Source organism: Bufo gargarizans, chromosome 3 (assembly GCF_014858855.1).
Source record: "Bufo gargarizans isolate SCDJY-AF-19 chromosome 3, ASM1485885v1, whole genome shotgun sequence".
Taxonomy (NCBI): Eukaryota; Metazoa; Chordata; class Amphibia; order Anura; family Bufonidae; genus Bufo; species Bufo gargarizans.
The window spans coordinates 64,932,821-64,945,594 of record NC_058082.1 but is presented as its reverse complement, the minus strand read 5'-3'; positions in this window follow the sequence as shown (position 1 = coordinate 64,945,594).

Below are 12,774 nucleotides of genomic sequence, written 5' to 3'. Positions count from 1 at the left end.
CTCTCCTTGGGCTGATCTGTCGTACTGTCGTCAGACCGCTGGGTGGCGTCCGTTACTAGCTCCTCTTCATCATCCAATGCCAAGAATGGCTGCTCATCGGTAAGGTCTTCGAATGGATGGGAAAATAATTCCACTGCAAAGCTATGTGCCGGCATCCTGGGAGAGCCAGATGTGTCCGCACTTGGTGGTTTGCTCATTCCAGATACATTAGCAGTCTGTTTTTTGCCTCCTGTGCACTGTAAGTTCTGCCTGCTTATTCTCCTTCTCCTCCCTATCTGCTGCTCTGTCTCTCCCTCTGAACTCCCCTCCTCTTCCTCTCTTGTGGGGACCCATGTGACGTCTATAGACACGTCATCATCGTCACCTTCACCACTGATATTAGAGATCTCGGAATAGGCAGCAACAGCGGGGACCACCCTCCTTGGGCTGATCTGGGTATTGTCGTCAGACTGCTGGGTGGCGACCATTGATACCTCCTTTCCTTATCCGATGCCAAGAATAGCTGCGCATCGGATCAGGTCTGGGAATGGATGTCAAAATAATTCCTCTGACTCGAGCGGAGGGGATATGGTGGTGGTGGTGGTGTCTTTGGAGGTGCACACAGCAGAGAGTAAAGAGGGTGCAGATAGAGAGGATGAGGAGGGTGCAAAAGCGGAAGCCTGATTGAGCCACTCAACCAAGTCTGGTGCATCCTTTGACATAATCACATGCACCTTCTGCAACTTCCCACTTAGGCTCTGGCCTGGTGCACCTACCCGACCCCTACCACCCCTGTGGAATGGCTTGCCTCTTCCTCAGCCATTTTCATAATGACCCTGTGACAAAAGTCCCTATAGAAGAGCAGTATTTGGTATATAAGGTATATCACACCCCTGCCTCAATCATTTTTATTTTATTTTTTTTTGTTTTTTTGGGGGGGGGGGGGAGGCAACTGGTATATCACACCAGTAGAAATTATTTGTTCCAATAGCGTTTGTCATTCTATGTAGCTGAGGTAACTCAGCAAAACAACAAACAAATGCTGCACTACCTAAATGAACTATATAGAAAGTATATTATTGGTATATAACACCCCTGCTTCAATCACTTTTTTGGGGGGGGCAACTGTTATATCAGACCAGTAGAAATTATTTGTTCCAATAGCGTTTGTCACTCTGTGTAGCTGCCGTAATGCAGAAAAACTGCAAAAAATGCTGCACTACCCAAATGCACTATACAGAAAGTATATTATTTGTATATAATACTTCTGCTTCAATCACTTTTTTTTGGAGGGAACGGGTATATCACACAAGTAGAAATTATTTGTTCCGATATCGCTTGGCACTCTGTGTAGCGGCAGTATCGCAGCAGAACCGCACACAACTGCTGCACAATACAAATGCACTATAATTTGCTTTCTATGTTAGAAAGTATAATATAAGTGTATTACACCCCTCAGTAAGTCACACCTATCAATAGCACAGCTATACCAGTCCTTAAAATGACTTTTGTGGCCCTATTTGCTAGCGTTTGGTGTCCCTAACAGTCTGTCCCTGCTCCACACAGCAACCTCTCCCTACACTGGCAAAAGACTGAAAGTAAAATGGCGGCCAGGACAGGTTTATTTATAAAGTAGGGGGTATGTCCATGTGCTGAAATGTCTCAATTGGCTGTCCTGTACCATCTGACGGATGTGTCATGGATCAAAGTTCTTCACAATGTAAAAGAATATGGCGTCGGAGGACATCGCTATATGTTCAACAGTAGCATTAGAACACTTTGGATCCCCAAATAGTGCAGTCAGGTGTAATTGAATAGTTCCTATTACCCAGGAATTACACTCTTCAATTGATCCCTGCTCTCTCCCTATAGTGTGCATAATACCTCCCATCTACATCCCTACACTATGAATAATCTTTCCCTGAACTGCTCAATAGTTTTTTTGTGAATAAATTGTTTCCTAAACACTGTCCCTAGTGCCTGTAACGTCTCTCCCTGCACTAAGTTCACTGGAAAATGAGCAGGCTGAGGCTTTTTATAGGGCTGTGACATCACAGAGGCTGGCTAGCTGCTGATTGGCTGGCTGGCTGACTGCATGGCATGGTGGGTGATCCCTCGTTCTAACATGTGCTCCGGCCATTTTAGAACAAATGCAATTAGTGACCACGAAGCACGAGGAAATGCGACTTCGGGACAAATTTTTTCTGAAATTCATATAGAATTCCACTTCGTCAACTTCTATTCGCTCATCTCTATTAGCTGGCTGAAAACTCCTTTAACCCTTGCCTAGCTGGCCAGAATGGAGATCCAAAAACAATAAAAACAATAAACCTGTTCACACCACAAGTATCCACAGCCGGTAGGCACAATACGGCAACCAGCCCACACAGCATACAATGGTACCCCCACAAGTATCGGAGGCCAGTACGCACAAGACAGAGGCGGATGTCACGCTGCATGGCTGCTTTTGTTGTGGTGACGAGCCTTTGGGTTTATGAGGCCCAGTCCAAAGGGGGCTTATCCTGACAGCAGGGATGTTGTTGGGCTGTTGGGCCACCTTGATGTGGTGAGAGAGCCTTTGCATTTTGATCAAAATGTACTCAAGGTTCCTCATGGAGACGTTTATCAATTATGCTGAGAAGTCAAAAAGCAATACATGGCGTGTGGATGTGCGATCCTTGTCTATTCTTCTACAGATTGGCACCCTCCATTATGAGTAATATGACCTTGCCGCAGAATTTTGTGGAATGAATGCTTTGTTGTCTTCTGAACCCAACTGAAAGAGATTTCACTTTCTTATATCACCAGATTTATCTTCCTGTCTGATAGATGCGCACAATCATGGTATGATATCAGGTTATTCACATGTTAGTATAGAGCAGTGATGGTGAACCTTTTAGAGACCGAGTGCCCAAACTGCAACCCAAAACCCACTTATTTATCGCAAAGTGCCAACACGGCAATGTAACCTGAATACTACAGTCCAATATAGTATATCCTCCATGTACTTTATCGTTAGCTATAATAGCCTGCCTACATTCAGTGCGCTGATGAATGGCAGGAAAAGTCTAAGGCATATTGGTACACCATAGATTTTTCCAGGGTGCGGATGCCCACAGAGAGGGCTCTGAGTGCCACCTCTGGCACCAGTGCCATAGGTTCGCCATCACTGGTATAGAGTAAACAGCTCTCCATACCACTTACCATAAGTCATCAACAACAAACGGTAACCCTGTTCTGGGAAACAGCAAAATGTGTACCTACGGGAAGAACAAAGGTGCTAAAAATGCAAACATTGCTACACATAGATCATTGTCTCCAATAACAAAGCTCCGTTAAATAGGGGTAAAAATACATGTGAAGTATCTTAGAATAAACAGAGTGCATCAAGAACTATGTAAGGAAGACTAGGCGGAAGATTTATCAAGACTGGCGGGCCCATACACCAGTATTGATCCCACCTTGTTGGAGTAAGATGCGTCTAATTTATTTAAAAGGCAGATGCCTCATTAAAAATTAGGCGCATCTCTGCCACTCTACATGCCAGAAACTGAAATATACGCCAGCTAGGGGCTTGAGCTATAACGTATATCAGCTTCTGGCACAAGTTATAGTAAATCTGGAGAGCTACTATAGTTCCTCCCCATGGCCTCTTTTCTTGCCACTTTAGAAAAGTGGCGAGAAGCCAATAAAGTTCTAAATTATGGTGTAAATATGGAATGTGCCATAATTTAGGACTTTTTAATAAATATATATATGCACAACTTGCCATTACTGCTACACAGAAAGAAATAAAAAAAAAATGAAATACTTTGATAAATTGATGTAGAAATAAAATACTCAGAAACTAACTGGCATGTCTATACAAATGCAATTGTGTTGGTCTATAGTGTTGGGCGCGAATATTCGAATAGTGAATATTAATCGCGAATATCGGCACTTCGAGAATTCGCTAATATTTAGAATATAGTGATATTTATTCATAATTTCGAATATTCTCAAATTTTTTTTCCCCATCAGTAACCTCCCTTCTTGCTTGTGGGCCAATGAGCAGGCTGCAATGTCTTTGTCTGAGCTTAGCAACATCCCTAGCAACCAATAGGAAAGTTGCCTACCCCTTACTATATAAGAACCTCCCCAGCAGCCCTTGTATGCAATATTTTGCAGATCTGAGAGAGACAGCAGTGTTATTGCTGTCCTCTCTGCTTTCCTGTGTCATTACATTAGATAGTAAGTTAGCTTATATAGATATTATATATATATAATACAGATAGTTAGTGGGAGATAGTCATTGTAGGTTAGATAGCGATATAGTGTAGCTGCTGTCCATACATACATGCATGCTACATACATAGTGCTGTGATGTCACAAGTTTACAACAATACTTAGTGCACCAATCACTAACAAGTAATCAGACCTGTTAAAATGTGAAGTTGCACGTATTGTGCCAAAAATTTTGCCTCATTAGTGCCGATTTCGCAATCGCGAATATATTGGAGCACTCTATCTGCATATAAAGCTATTGTAATGTTCTGCCGTGCCAAACATTTTCTCCAGCCTCAGGAAACTTCTAGCAGCTTGAAAAGTGTAGCTATAGTGACCCACGCCTGTATTTCGCTTGTATTACGCGAATATTACATTGCCGATTTTTCACGATCAGGAAAATAATCTCGAATTCGCGAATATATGACGAATATTCTACCAAATATTCGCAAAATATCACAAATTTGAATATTGCACCAGCCGCTCATCACTATATGGTGTACTAGCAGTCCCTGATATATCCACATACAGGTTGGCATCAATGAGTAGATATAGCCATAACTGGTTGAAAATGGGCCATAAATATATCAAGGATGAAAAACTAGAGAGTGGTGTAATGGGTATGCGTCCTTTTACACAGTCAATTAAATATGTGGGGATAGGACGCTAAAACAAAATAACAAAATCCTTTATTAAATTGTCTCAATAAAATATAGGGGTATCTAACCAAACTGCACAAAGCAGCTACTAAATCCTCACTAAACTAAACCACATACATGGCGGTGGGGCCATATCGGGATAATTGAAGAGTGGATCCCACAAACTAAAACCCACCAACTCTTAGGAGGGCCAAAACACCACAAGGTCCTAGGTGTGTGACCTGGGTGAGGTACTATCTAGGTGGATATCTGTTACCATGTTGACACCAGATATCACTCCTAACAGTGAATGTCAGCGCGCAGACATCCACTGCACTAACAAAGTGTGGCAGGGCAAAACCCTTGACTCCGTTTGATGTACCTGGAGCACCGATTACCCTAACACTGTCCTCAGTGGTAAATGCTCTACGCGCTTCTATGCATTAAACATGAATTTCATCAGGAGCAACGTGCACCACAAATAATGAAGCCCTAAGCCTCTGACATAGATGTTTGACAGAGGCTATGAACACAAGGCAGAGGTAGGGCGACCTGCCTGACACCGAATTCCTCTAGTGTGAGGTAAGGTATTGTCACTGTGATCTACGCTCCTGCCTAAGCTGACCACCTCTAGGTTGAGGGGCAGCGTGCTGGTGTGCAAACAAATCGGCGCTGTAATTACATCTTTCGTATGGCACATAAAATCTTTGTTTGCTGGCAGCATATCACCCTGTGTAAACTGGAATCTGCTGCCAGCAAACAAGGAATCTGTATGGGGACGAGTGATCGAAACAGGAATTGTTCATTCCTATACAGAGGAAATGATTGCAGAATGTATATGCAGTTCTTACCACTGCCCATGATCAGGCAATTATTGGGTACATTCTCGATAATTGCCTGGGCAATGTAAAGAGCCACTAGTATACTTTATATTGGAAAGCATTTTAACCACTTCAACCCCCCTAGCTAAAACACCCTTAATGACCAGGCCACTTTTTACACTTCTGCACTACACTACTTTCACCGTTTATTGCTCGGTCCTGCAACTTACCACCCAAATGAATTTTGCCTCCTTTTTCTCTCACTAATAGAGCTTTCATTTGGTGGTATTTCATTGCTGCTGACATTTTTACTTTTTTTGTTATTAATCGAAATTTAACGATTTTTTTGCAAAGAAATTTCATTTTTCACTTTCAGTTGTAAAATTTTGCAAAAAAAAAGACATCCATATATAAGTTTTTCGCTAAATTTATTGTTCTACGTGTCTTTAATAAAAAAAAAATGTTTGGGTAAAAAAAAAAAAATGGTTTGGGTAAAAGTTATAGCGTTTACAAACTATGGTACAAAAATGTGAATTTCTGCTTTTTGAAGCAGCTCTGACTTTCTGAGCACCTGTCATGTTTCCTGAGATTCTACAATGCCCAGACAGTAGAAAAAACCCACAAATGACCCCATTTCGGAAAGTAGACCCCCTAAGGTATTCACTGATGGGCATAGTGAGTTCATAGAACTTTTTATTTGTTGTCACAATTTAGCGGAAAATTATAATTTATTTTTTTATTTTATTTTTTCTTACAAAGTCTCATATTCCACTAACTTGTGACAAAAAATAAAAACTTCCATGAACTCACTATGCCCATCACGAAATACCTTGGGGTGTCTTCTTTCCAAAATGGGGTCACTTGTGGGGTAGTTATACTGCCCTGGCATTTTAGGGGACCAAATGTGTGGGAAGTAATTTGAAATCAAAATCTGTAAAAAATGACCGGTGAAATCCGAAAGGTGCACTTTGGAATGTGTGCCCCTTTGCCCACCTAGGCTGCAAAAAGGTGTCACACATCTGGTATCGCTGTACTCAGGAGAAGTTGAGGAATGTATTTTGGGGTGTCATTTTACATATACCCATGCTGGGTGAGAGAAATAAGTATCGGAGGCCAGTACGCACAAGACAGAGGCCGATGTCACGCTGCATTGCTGTTTTTGTTGTGGTGCCGAGCATTTGGGATTATGAGGCCCAGTCCAAAGGGGGCTTATCCTGACAGCAGGGATGTTGTTGGGCTGCTGGGCCACCTTGATGTTGTGAAAGAGCCTTTGCATTTTGATCAAAATGTACACAAGGTACCTCATGGAGACGTTTATCAATTTTGCTGAGAAGTCAAAAATCAATACATGGCATGTGGATGTGCGATCCTTGTCTTCTCATCTAAAGATTGGCACCGTCCATTATGAGTAATATGACCGTGTGGCAGAATTTTGTGGAGTGAATGCTTTGTTGTCTCATGAACCCAACTGAAAGAGATTTCACTTCCTTATATCACCAGATTTATCTTCCTGTCTGATCGATGAGCACATTCATGGTATGATATCAGATTATTCACATGTTAGTATAGAGTAAACAGCTCTCCATACCACTTACCAGAAGTCATCAACAACAAACGGTAAACCTGTTCTGGGAAACAGCAAAATGTGTACCTACGGGAAGAAAAAAGGTGCTAAAAATGCAAACATTGCTACACATAGATCATTGTCTCCAATAACAAAGCTCTGTTAAATAAGGGTAAAAATACATGTGAAGTATCTTAGAATAAACAGAGTGCATCAAGAACTATGTAAGGAAGACTAGGCGGAAGATTTATCAAGACTGGCGGGCCCATACACCAGTATTGATCCCACCTTGTTGGAGTAAGTTTTTATTTTTTGTAAAAAGTTAGTGGAATATGAGACTTTGTAAGAAAAAATAAAATAAAATAATAAATCATCATTTTCCGCTAACTTGTGACAAAAAATAAAAAGTTCTATGAACTCACTATGCCCATCAGTGAATACCTTAGGGTGTCTACTTTCCGAAATGGGGTCATTTGTTGTCACAAGTTAGCGGAAAATTATAATTTATTTTTTTATTTTATTTTTTCTTACAAAGTCTCATATTCCACTAACTTGTGACAAAAAATAAAAACTTCCATGAACTCACTATGCCCATCACGAAATACCTTGGGGTGTCTTCTTTCCAAAATGGGGTCACTTGTGGGGTAGTTATACTCCCCTGGCATTTTAGGGGCCCAAATGTGTGGGAAGTAGTTTGAAATCAAAATCTGTAAAAAATGACCGGTGAAATCCGAAAGGTGCTCTTTGGAATGTGTGCCCCTTTGCCCACCTAGGCTGCAAAAAGGTGTCACACATCTGGTATCGCCGTACTCAGGAGAAGTTGAGGAATTTATTTTGGGGTGTCATTTTACATATACCCATGCTGGGTGAGAGAAATAAGTATCGGAGGCCAGTACGCACAAGACAGAGGCCGATGTCACGCTGCATTGCTGTTTTTGTTGTGGTGCCGAGCATTTGGGATTATGAGGCCCAGTCCAAAGGGAGCTTAGCCTGACAGCAGGGATGTTGTTGGGCTCCTGGGCCACCTTGATGTGGTGAAAGAGCCTTTGCATTTTGATCAAAATGTACACAAGGTGCCTCATGGAGACGTTTATCAATTTTGCTGAGAAGTCAAAAATCAATACATGGCATGTGGATGTGCGATCCTTGTCTTCTCATCTACAGATTGGCACCGTCCATTATGAGTAATATGACCTTGTGGCAGAATTTTGTGGAGTGAATGCTTTGTTGTCTCCTGAACCCAACTGAAAGAGATTTCACTTCCTTATATCACCAGATTTATCTTCCTGTCTGATCAATGAGCACATTCATGGTATGATATCAGATTATTCACATGTTAGTATAGAGTAAACAGCTCTCCATACCACTTACCAGAAGTCATCAACAACAAACGGTAAACCTGTTCAGCAAAATGTGTACCTACGGGAAGAAAAAAGGTGCTAAAATTGCAAACATTGCTACACATAGATCATTGTCTCCAATAACAAAGCTCTGTTAAATAAGGGTAAAAATACATGTGAAGTATCTTAGAATAAACAGAGTGCATCATGAACTATGTAAGGAAGACTAGGCGGAAGATTTATCAAGACTGGCGGGCCCATACACCAGTATTGATCCCACCTTGTTGGAGTAAGTTTTTATTTTTTGTCAAAAGTTAGTGGAATATGAGACTTAGTAAGAAAAAATAAAATAAAAAAATAAATCATCATTTTCCGCTAACTTGTGACAGAAAATAAAAAGTTCTATGAACTCACTTTCCGAAATGGGGTCATTTGTGGGTGTTTTCTACTGTCTGGGAATGTGTTTTGGGGTGTCATTTTACATATACCCATGCTTGGTGAGAGAAATATCTTGGCAAAAGACAACTTTTCCCATTTTTTTATACAAAGTTGGCATTTGACCAAGATATTTATCTCACCCAGCATGGGTATATGTAAAATGACACCCCAAAACACATTCCCCAACTTCTCCTGAGTATGGCGATACCACATGTGTGACACTTTTTTGCAGCCTAGATGCGCAAAGCGGCCCAAATTCCTTTTAGGAGGGCATTTCTAGACATTTGGATCCCAGACTTCTTCTCACGCTTTAGGGCCCCTAAAAAGCCAGGGCAGTATAAATACCCCACATGTGACCCCATTTTGAAAAGAAGACACCCCAAGGTATTCAATATGGGGCATGGCGAGTTCATAGAATTTTTTTTTTTTGGCACATGTATCCGTGGATCCGTAAAAATCATACGGACGTCTGAATGGAGCCTTACAGGGGGGTGATCAATGACAGGGGGGTGATCAGGGAGTCTATATGGGGTGATCATGGGTGATCAGGGGTTCATAAGGGGTTAATAAGTGATAGCGTTCACTAGCGTTGCGGCCTTCTCACTGTTTACCTCTGGCCCAGTGACGTCACGACTAGTATCAACTTGCCTGGGTGGGGCTAAGCTCTGTTCACTTGGAGTTGCCTAGGGTGCCATTTAGCAGGGGGCGCCCGGTGCAGTTAAAAAAAAAAAAACTTTGGTTATAAGTTAACTTAACAGTTGCGCTGGCCGGCAGCGCCCCTCATGCTGTGCCGCCTGAGCGGCTAAGCACTCTAAAGAGTGGCACATGTCAGTGGCACATGTCAGACAGCACAGACACAGCAGGCGCAGGCAGGCTCCTCAGCACTGAGCCGGCGGCCGGAGAATCGGAGTCGGAGATGAGAGATGATGATGCATCGCATGTATTGTCCCGTCCCACTGTGCTGTCCGATTCCTCCAGTTTCGAATCCAGACAGTCCAGTCAAGAGGGCAGTCAATCAAGAACAAAACCCAGATCCCGGCGCCCAAATAATAAGAGGAGAGACGCTGGAAACACAGCTACAGAGTCTTCAGAGGATCTTAGCGACGACATTCATTTTTTAGGACAAGGTGCAAGCAATACCGACAGAGGAGGGGGGGACGAAAACACAGACGATGGAGGAAAAACCAGGGTAACCAGATCCAGGAAGCCACCTGTAGCAACAATAGACGTCATCGGTGCCTGTGCTCTGATTGGCGCCGCGGCCGGAGGACATTCCCTTCACTGGGATCTGCCCCCCGCCCCCGGCAACAGCAGACGTCACGGGCAACCAATTTTTCTATTGGCCGCCTTATAATCCCTCCCCCTGTGGATGTGGGGACTCGGCGCAGGCGCATATGGAATTGGAACATGCCGGTTTTTGGCGCCATTTCACCTCCTGACTGAGCGCGGTTTTCACATGGTCCCTCCCCCACCAGTAAGTATTATGTGATTTTATGCATAAACGATAAGTTAATGATTCAATTAACTACACCCAGCCACCTGATAGGCTGAATCTTAAACACTGAAGTTATCTCACATGTTGATTTTTGCTGTTCTATTGATGGGAGACACACCCATTGAGGCACATGTCACTACATGATCTCATAGCTTGATAAAGACCAGAGATGGTTGAAACGTTGCTATTCCAATGCTGCTGTTACCAATAAAGTAACCAGCTTATTCACCAGAACTGAGGAGTGCTGTGGATTTTCTTCTTTATTTGTATACTTATGGGACCCTTAGCCAGGATCCTGATCCGCGAGCACCAACCTATCCAGGTTTCTATTGGCAACTGTCCCTATATTGGGACCTGGAGTGCTGCTTAACCCTCTTTTTTACTTGATGAGATAAGAAAACACAAAACTACAGTATCTAAGGCTGCCTGCACATGGATGCAGTTTTTATCGCATAAAATGCAATACTCTGCTACTAATGTAAGTGAGAAAAGTCTCTGATAAGTGGCAGCAGCAATCTCTTGTACAAGCAATGGAAGAAAGTGAACTCGCTATAATCATTACCCTAGCGACACTATTTGCATGTACAATTCCAGTATGGGAGATACAATGGATATGACCGGATATGTTTTTAGGCTTTTTATTGAATTTACCTTGAGAAGTGATGATATAGATCAAAAGAAACTCCTCTCTCCAGCTTTGTGAAGCATGACTGACAAACAGGAAAAGACTAAAGTACATAGGATGTCATCTAACAGAAAAGGAGAAGTTACAACATGAATGATATATTTTTCAGGAATATGGCTAAATACTGATATGCAGAAAACCTGTGGAAAGAAGATCATTTCACTACGACTTACCTCTGTCTTGTCGCAGATTCCATGATCTGGACTGTGCTCAGTCTGAGGTGTTGTTTGGATCGGCCACATGAGCACAGTCCAGAGCATGGAATCCATGGCAAGACAGAAGGGTAAGTAGTGTGAAACAATCTTCTCTCAACAGGTTTTGTGTAAGTCAGGATTTATTCATGGTCCCGGAGAATCACTTTTAAGAAATTGCTCTTAGGTGTTAATGTGAGCACGGCCCAGATCGCAGAATACACGATGCAATGGAGGGCTATGAAGTGATTAAATAATTTCCCTCCACATATCTGAAAACAAGGATTTAGCCATAACACTGGGGTGGACAAAGATCACTGAAATCATAATCTTACGAAGAAATATAATTTGTAGGCGGCTATTTGCAATTTGTCTAGTGTGGTACACATCATGGGGCAGATTTATCATAACTACACACAAGTTTTTCTGGCATAAAAAAGTTGCAAACACAACAACACCATGCAAATATTTTTGGGTAAGTGATGTTTCCCTCACCACCTTTGTTACTTTCTCAGAAAGGGGGCGTGACAAGGGCAGTGATGCCAGTAGCCCAACCACATTTACCAAGTAAACTAAAATCTATGTGCTTTTCTCCCCAAGGCCTCATTCATATTTCCATTGACATGTGCTGTCTGTGTTTTCTCTGGACATCACACATACTCATTGATTTCAATGTGTCTGTTCACATATTAGTAGTTTTTTACCCCGTGAAAAAATCAGAGACACATGCACTTCCTTGGTCCGTGATGTGGACCAAACACAACCATTGAAGTCTATGCGTCCATGAAAAATCACTAACACAACATGGCTACAATCAAAGTGTACACGACGTGCTTGTACACTTTGATTGTATGCTGAAAAAAAACCCCACAACTTACTGAATCAAGAAGCGCTTGATTAAAGGATAGAGATGCGCAAACCTGTTCGGGACCCGAACTTGACCCAAACTTGAACCCAAACCCTATTGAAGTCAATGGGGACCCAAACTTCACTTTATTATTTTTCATTATAACATGGTTATATCGGAAAAAAACATAATACTTAAGATGGAGTGCAAAAGGGACACCTTTAGAAGCATTTTATTTTGTATTCCATCATAACAGAAGTCTATTGGCAACATAATGCATCCGTTATGCTCCAATAGACTTCTATTATGGTGGAATGCAAAATGGAATGCCTCTAAAGGTTTCCCTTTGGCACTCCATCTTAAGAATTACGTTATTTTCCAATATAACCAAGTTATAATGGAAAATAAATTAATAAATTGCCCAAACTCCGAACCGGGGTACCCAAACTCGCAAAGTTCAGTACGAACCCGAACTTTGAAGTTCGCGTTCACTCATCCCTATTCACAATTGAA